An 8,129-nucleotide genomic window follows, 5' to 3' on the forward strand; every position below is an offset into this window, starting at 1 on the left:
TAGCTGAGTAGTACTCCATTGTGTAAATGTATTACATTTTCTGTATCCATTCCTCTGTTGAGGGACATCTGGGTTCTTTCCAGCTTCTGGCTATTATAAGTAAGGCTGCTATGAACATAGTGGAGCATGGGTCATGTGTGGTTGTTTTGGTAACTTAAGATGGCACTGGCTCAGTAAGAAGTTTGTAAACTCCACTGAGGATTGTATATCTATAGTATAGTGCACTGTTTTATCACAAATGTCTTGAATTTTTATGATATCATTTGACAGCTAATATTTTTTGATACTTTACTGGTCATCTAGATTTAAGCTTTTATATACTCAATAGTTTATTTTATACTATTCTAACTAAATATATTTAATTACTTTTAAAAGTTATATAACCTTAAATCATAAGAAAGAAAATATCTAGATTGTATATTGGAATACCTCCAAGTACTATAATATCATGATTTGGCAAAGAGAGATAGGAATCAATAACATATCAGAATAATTTGTTTTTAGATCAACAATAAATCATGCATAAATTTATCCTCATCAGCAAGACCTGCTAACACAAGGTCCTTATTTTGTTTTGTTTTCCTTTAAAGTGAGCTTGCCAAATATAAGATTAATTAGTAGAATATGATGTGATTAAAGTCTCCTTTCTGCCAATGAACTTTTAGGAGTAGCTGAGCCAAAGCGAAAATTTTCCAAAGTTGCTAAATATAAAATCTTATTGAAGACATAGTGATAACGTCTCCTTTCAAAGGAATTGAGGCCATCTTTGCAGCAACAGTGATGGAAAACAGTAGAGAGATAATGCTAAAAATTAGAATTAAATGGAGTATGGCTGTTGAGAGCCTTGGCACATCCACCATGGAGTCTTGTAATTAACTTTAGTGAAACCCACAAGGTAGAAGAGTCTAATGACATCTACCTAAAGCATGCAGTTTACTTAGGAATACCTCAATCATAATCAAGTAAAATATAAGCCTTGTAGAATTGTATCTTTTATCAGACATTAAGATCTACATGAAGTTGGACAGGGTGGCATATCCTGTTATCATAGAACCTGAGTGTAGAGGAAAGATGGTTGCAAATTTGAGTTCTTCCTGAGGTACAAATGAGTCCATTGAACTAGAACTGCATACCGGGACTATGTCTCAAAACACATATGCTGGAAGTAAAACAAATGAAACATTGGTCTATTGTTTTCCTGCTTTGTTTAGATGAAGAACAACTAGTGAAAAAGATTGTCAATTATCAAACTCACTAACCACTAACACCCTAACCCTAATTCTGAATATTATTTCTGTAGCACAAAACATACCCTAAATAAAATAGAAATAAGATTTATTATATACGAGTGAAATTATCAACATATGAAAAACTCACAAGCAGTCATAATTTCTACATGCCACTTTTAGTTATGTAGCATGATTTAATACTGGGTTTACTTCCACTGAAAGAGGAATAGATGTAAAAAAGATATCCCATAATCTCCATGACAACTGTGACTTGAAAATTTCCATTGTATCTACTAACAATAAATCACACATCTGCTAATAAGAAAAACACCTGAAATTTTATTTGTTACAAAATTAAACTTAACTTTAGACCATCAAGATCTTCTCACTTTTAATGACAGGTACTTGTACATGATAGTGGTTACATATTTTCACAGTCTTATCCCTAAAAATTCTATAATATTATTTTATTACATTATAAAATAATTTTTGCTCAAATTATAGGTATGAATCTTGAAGAAGATACATCATAAAATGATATTATATGATGCACAAAATCCTGAATTCAATATTCAGCACTAAATTACAAACAAATGACTGAAAGTAAATTTACTTTTTTTATTAGATATTTTATTTATTTACATTTTAAATGTTATCCCCTTTCCTATCCCCTATCCCTTCCCTCATCCCCCTGCTCACCAACCCAACTACTCCTACTTCCTGACCCTGGCATTCCCCTATACTGGGTCATAGAACCTTCACAGGACCAAAGGCCTCTCCTCCCATTGATGCCCTAGTAGGCCATCCTCAGCTACATACACAGCTAGAGACATGAGTCTCTCCGTGTGTTTTCTTTGTTTGGCGGATCATCCAAGAGAGTTCTGGTTAGTTCATATTGATGTTTCTCCTAGGAGGCTGCAAACCCCTTCAGCTCCTTGGGTACTTTCTCTAGCTCCTTCATTGGGGAACCTGTGCTCCAACCAATGGATGGCTGTGAGCATCCACTTTTGTATTTGTCAGGCACTGCAGAGCCTCTCAGGAGACAGCTATATCAGTCTCCTTTTAACAAGCTCTTGTTGGCATCTGCAATAGTATCTGGGTTTGGTGGTTGTATATAGGATGGAGCCCCAGGTGGGGCAGTGTCTTGATGATCATTATGATGGTTGTATTCTTGAACCAGGGAGTGGCACCATTTGGAGGTGTGGCCTTGTTGGAATAGATATAACCTGGTTTGAATAGGTGTGTCACTGTGGGTGTGGGCTCAATACTCTCACTCTAGGTGCCTGGAAGTCAGTCTTCCATTAGCAGCCTTTGAATGAAGACATAGAACTATCAGTTCTGCCTGTGCCATGCCTGCCTAGATACTGCCATGCTCTTACCATGATGATAATGAACTGAACCTCTGAACCTTATGCCAGCCACAACTAAATGTTGCCTTAATCATAGTATCTGTTCACAGCAGTAAAACCCTAACTAAGACAGTCATGCCTTCAGTCTCTGCTCTAACTTTGTCTTTGTAACTCCTTCCATGGGTATTTTGTTCCCCCTTCTAAGAAGGATGGAAGTGTCCACACTTTGGTCTTCCTTCTTCGAGTTTCATGTGGCTTGCAAATTGTGTCTTGGGTATTCTAAGCCTCTGTACTAACATCAGCTTACCAGTGAGTTTATATCATATGCGCTAAGAATTTCATGAATTCATTGTTTTTAATTGCTGAGTAGAACTCCATTGTATAATTGTACCACATTTTCTGTATCTATTATGAATAAGGCTGCTATGAACATAATGGAGCATGTGTCCTTATTACAAGCTGGAACATCTTCTGGGTATATACCAGGAGAGGTATTGCTGGATCTTCTTGTGGTACTATGTCCAATTTTCTAAGGAACCACCAAACTGATTTCCAGAGTGGTTGTACCAGTTTGCAATCTAACCAGCAGTGGAGGAGTGTTCCTCTTTCTCCACATCCTCATCAGCATCTGCTGTCACCTGAATTTTTGATCTTAGCCATTCTGACTGGTGTGAGGTGGAATCTCAAGGTTGCTTTGATTTGCATTTCCCTGATGATTAAGGATGTTGAACTTTTTTTTTTTTTTTTAGATGCTTCTCAGCCAGTCAGTATTCCTCAGTTGAGAATTCTTTGTTTAGATAGATATCCCATTTTTGAATAGGGTAATTGGGTTTTCTGGGATCCAACTTCTTGAGTTCTTTATATATATTGGATATTAGCCTGCTATCAGATTTAGGATTGTTAAAGTTCTTTTCCCAATCTGTTGGTTGCTGATTTGTCTTACTAACTGTGTCCTTTGCCTTACAGAAGCTTTGCAATTTGATGAGGTCCCATTTAGCACAAGTCATTGCTGTTCTGTTCAGGAATTTTTTCCCCTGTGCCCATATTTTCACGGCTTTTCCCCACTTTCTCCTCTATAAGTTTCAGTGTCTCTGGTTTTATGTGGAGTTTATTGATCCACTTAGACTTGAGCTTTGTGCAAGGAGATAAGAATGAATAAATTCACATTCTTCTACATGCTAACAGCCAGTTGAGCCAGCACCATTTGTTAAAAATGCTATCTTGCTTCCACTGGATGGTTTTAGCTCCCTTATCAAAGATCAAGTGACCATAGGTGTGTGGGTTCATTTCTGGGTCTTCAGTTCTATTCCATTGATTTTCCTGTCTGTCACTGTACCAGTACTATCCAGCTTTTATCACAATTGCTCTGTAGGACATCTTGAGGTCAGGCATGGTGATTCCACCAGAAGTTCTTTTATTGTTGATAATAGTTTTTGATATCCTAGGATTTTTTTTGTTATTTCAGATGAATTTGCAAATTGCCCTTTCTAACTCAGTGAAGAATTCAGTTGGAATTTTGATGGTCATTGCATTGAATCTGTGGATTGCTTTGGGCAAGAAAGCCATTTTTATTATATTAATCCTGCCAATTCATGAGCATGGGAGATCTTTCCATCCTCTGCAATGTTCGATTTCTTTCTTCAGGGACTTGAAGTTCTTATCATACAGATCTTTCACTTCCTTATTTAGAGTCACACCAAGGTATTTTATATTATTTGTGACTATTGTGAAGGGTGTTGTTTCCCTAATTTCTTTCTCATCCTGTTTATCCTTTGTGTAGAGAAAGGCCACTGATTTGTTTGAGTTAATTTTATATCCAGCTACTTTACTGAAGTTGTATATCTGGTTGAGGAGCTCTCTGGTGGAATTTTTGGGGTCACTTATATATACCATCATATCATCTGTAAATAGTGATATTTTGACTTCTTCCTTTCCAATTTGTATTCCTTTGATCTTTTGTTTTCTAATTGCTCTGGCTAGGACATCAAATACTATATTGAACAGGTAGGGAGAGAGTGGGCAGCCTTGTCTAGTCCATGATTTTAATGGGATTGCTTCAAGTTTCTCTCCATTTAGTGTGATGTTGGCTATTAGTTTGTTGTATATTGTATTAATTATGTTTAGCTATAGGCCTTTAATTCCTGATCTTTCCAAGACTTTTATCATGAAGAGGTGTTGGATTTTGTCAAATGCTGTCTCAGCATCTAATGAGATGATCATGTTGGTTTTTGTCTTTGAGTTTTTATATAGTGGATTACGTTGATGGATTTCTCTGTATATTGGACCATCCCTGCATCCCTGGGAAGAAGCCTACTTGATCATGATGTATCAAGCTGCTCATGTGTGCTCTCTCCAGATTCTTTTTGAAGGCTCTCTGAGCTGTGAATTTTCCTATTAGGATTGCTTTCATTGTGTCCCATAAGTTTGGATATCTTGTGGCTTCTAAAAAGTCTTTAATTTATTTCTTTATTTCTTCCTTGACCAAGTTATCATTGAGTAGAGTGTTGTTCAGCTTCCACGTGTATGTGGATTTTCTATTATTTATGTTGTTATTGAAGATCAGCCTTAGTACATGGTGATCTTATAGGATTCATGGGATTGTTTCAAATATCTAATAACACACACTTTAAAAAATCCACAGTGATCACATATTAGCTTCATCACAGAGATGCAGAGCTGATTTAATGTATGCAAATTAATAAGTATAATCTACAATATAAACAAACTGATAGATTAAAAAGCATATTATTAGTGCATTAAATGCAGAAAAGGATTTTGAGAAAATCTAACAGCCCTTCATGATAAAAAGTCCTGCATATAGTAGACATATAAGAAATAAACCTAAACATAAGAAAGGCAATTTACAGTAAGCCACATCATTCTGAATGGAAAGAAACTCAAAAGTTTGCCACTAAAATCAGGAACTAAACAAAGAGCTTGGCGCTCTCTATACCTATTCAATATAGTACTTGAAGTCTTAGCTAGAATTGTAAGACAACTGAGGGAAATCAAGGGGATACAGTGGGAAGAAAAACATCAAAATATTTTTATTTACAGATGAAAATAAGTTACAATAAAAGTCCACCAGGAAAGTTCATACAGCTGACAATCATTCTAACTGTAGTATCAGAATACAAAATTAACAAATGAAAATCATTAACCTTCCTACATACAAATGTCAATCAGTGTGAGAAAGAAATCAGGGAAACATTGTCTTTCAAAATAGTTTCTCTCTCTCTCTCTCTCTCTCTCTCTCTCTCTCTCTCTCTCTCTCTCTCACTCTCCCTCCATATATATATATGGAAGTAAAAGACTTATGTGCTAAAACCCCTAAAACTTTGAAAAATATTAAGGAAAACACATGAAATATGATTAATATAATGAAAATACCCACTCAACTAAAATCTATATACAGATTCAAAATAATTCCCATTAAAATTTTAGCAAAAATTTTCATAGAAAATGAAAAGACAATTTTCATCTTCATACATAAACATAATAAGAAATTCAGGATGGGTAAAATAATCATGAATAATAAAAGAACTGCTAGAGGCATCTTAATTCCAAGATGATCTACAAAGCTATAGTAATACAAACACACAGGTTTGGTCTAAAAAACCGACTGATCAGTGGAATCAAACTGAAGATGAAGACATAAGTACACATACTACAAACTCCTGGGGTTTTGTTTGTTTGTTTGTTTTGTTTTGTTTTGTTTGGGGTTTTTTGGCTTGTTTTTCAAAAAAGACAAAAATGCACACTGTAAATAAGGCAGCATCTTCAATAATCAGTGCTGGTCAAATTGGATGGCTGCAAATAGAAGAACACAGATAGAATCATACTTATCGCCCTGCCTAAAACGCAACTCCAAATGAATCAAAGACCTTAACAACAACAACAACAACAACAAATATATATATATATAAATATATATATATATATATATATATATATATATATATATATATATATATATACACACACACACACACACACACACATATATATATATATATATATATATATATATACACACACACACACACACACACACTGGTAGAAGATAGATAGAAAAGAAAGTTACTGGAATTCACAAATCTGAAAAACTTCTCTACGGCTAAGGACACTGTCATTTGAACACAGTGGCAGTCTACAGAATGGGGAATGATCTCTAATAATTAAACATACAAGAAAATATAGAAAAAAACAAAGAAACAAACAACTGGCCATCAAAGAAAAATTACTCAATTAAAATATGAGGAGGTACATAATAAAATGGATTGTTCAAAATACAAAAAAAAAAGGTCGAAACACACTTTTACTAAATATCTTTAGTCATCAAGAAATATATAAATTAAGTTTACTTTGACATTTCATCTTACACCAGTCCAAATGGCCAAGATCAAGAAACAAAAACTTTTACTGGCATAGACATGAAGAAAGGGGAAAAATAATTCAATGCAGGTTGGAGTTTAAATGTGTACAACTACAAAATCAATATGATAGTTCCTCATGAAGCTGGGAAAAGATATACTTCAAAATCCGGCTCACAATTCTTGGACACATACCCAAAGGATTCTACATCCTACCTCAGATATACTTGTTTGTCTGTTTTTGCCACTATATGCTGTATTCATAAGATCACAAATAGTCTATATATCCATCAACCAATGAGTGAAAAATCAAAATGTAGTACAATTACACAATGATATATTATTAAGCTGTTTAAAATTTATTCTGTGTAATCCTATTATAGTAGAAGCATCTTAAAATATATACCTATAAGAAAGAAATCTAAATGGAGTTGCCAAATAATGGGAGAGACAGAGTTCCAACTAGATATTTCTCACCAAAAAATGAAACCTCCAGTACCAGGAATGTTACATTTATTTGTTTTGTTGGTCAATTAGGGCACATATAAATCTCCAAGTAATCCAGGATATTGAAAAGACTGTGAGTGCACTCCACAAACCTATGTTAATGCCCTATTACTGAAGACAACATCAACATACCTCACTGAACATGGAAAAGTAAAGATGTGGGTGCCCCACACTCCATCCAGTAGAGGTGGGGCAAAGACTACTCAGTACACCAAGGAGAGGGTTCAAGCAGCTTCCGCAGCGCTTCAGCTTCAGCTTTCTTCAGCTTCCTTTATTCTCCTTTATTCTCCACTTTATTCTGGGGGATCGCCCAATTTATCCCCCTCCACCCTTGTCTCTCACCACTCTTCGTCATCCAATCAGCATTCAGCATGCTTTGTACACGAGCCATGCATGCAGACAGGGTGTGCATTGATAGGCCGGTGACTCAATATCATGCTGTATGATGCTATGCATCAGGCGAGCAGGGCATGATCATTCAAGTGTGCATGATCAGGTTCTTGGTAAACAAGCAGGGATCACGGGGCTTGGCAATGAGCCAGGGCACTATCTTGGCTGCCTTACGCTGCACCTCCTTCCCATATCTCCCCCTTTTGTTTAATTAAAATGGTTCTGGGATCGCATCTGTCTTAGGTTGCCCTCATTCATGTTACATCCTTACCCATCATAGG

Source organism: Mus pahari, chromosome 15, assembly GCF_900095145.1.
Source record: "Mus pahari chromosome 15, PAHARI_EIJ_v1.1, whole genome shotgun sequence".
Classification (NCBI taxonomy): domain Eukaryota; kingdom Metazoa; phylum Chordata; class Mammalia; order Rodentia; family Muridae; genus Mus; species Mus pahari.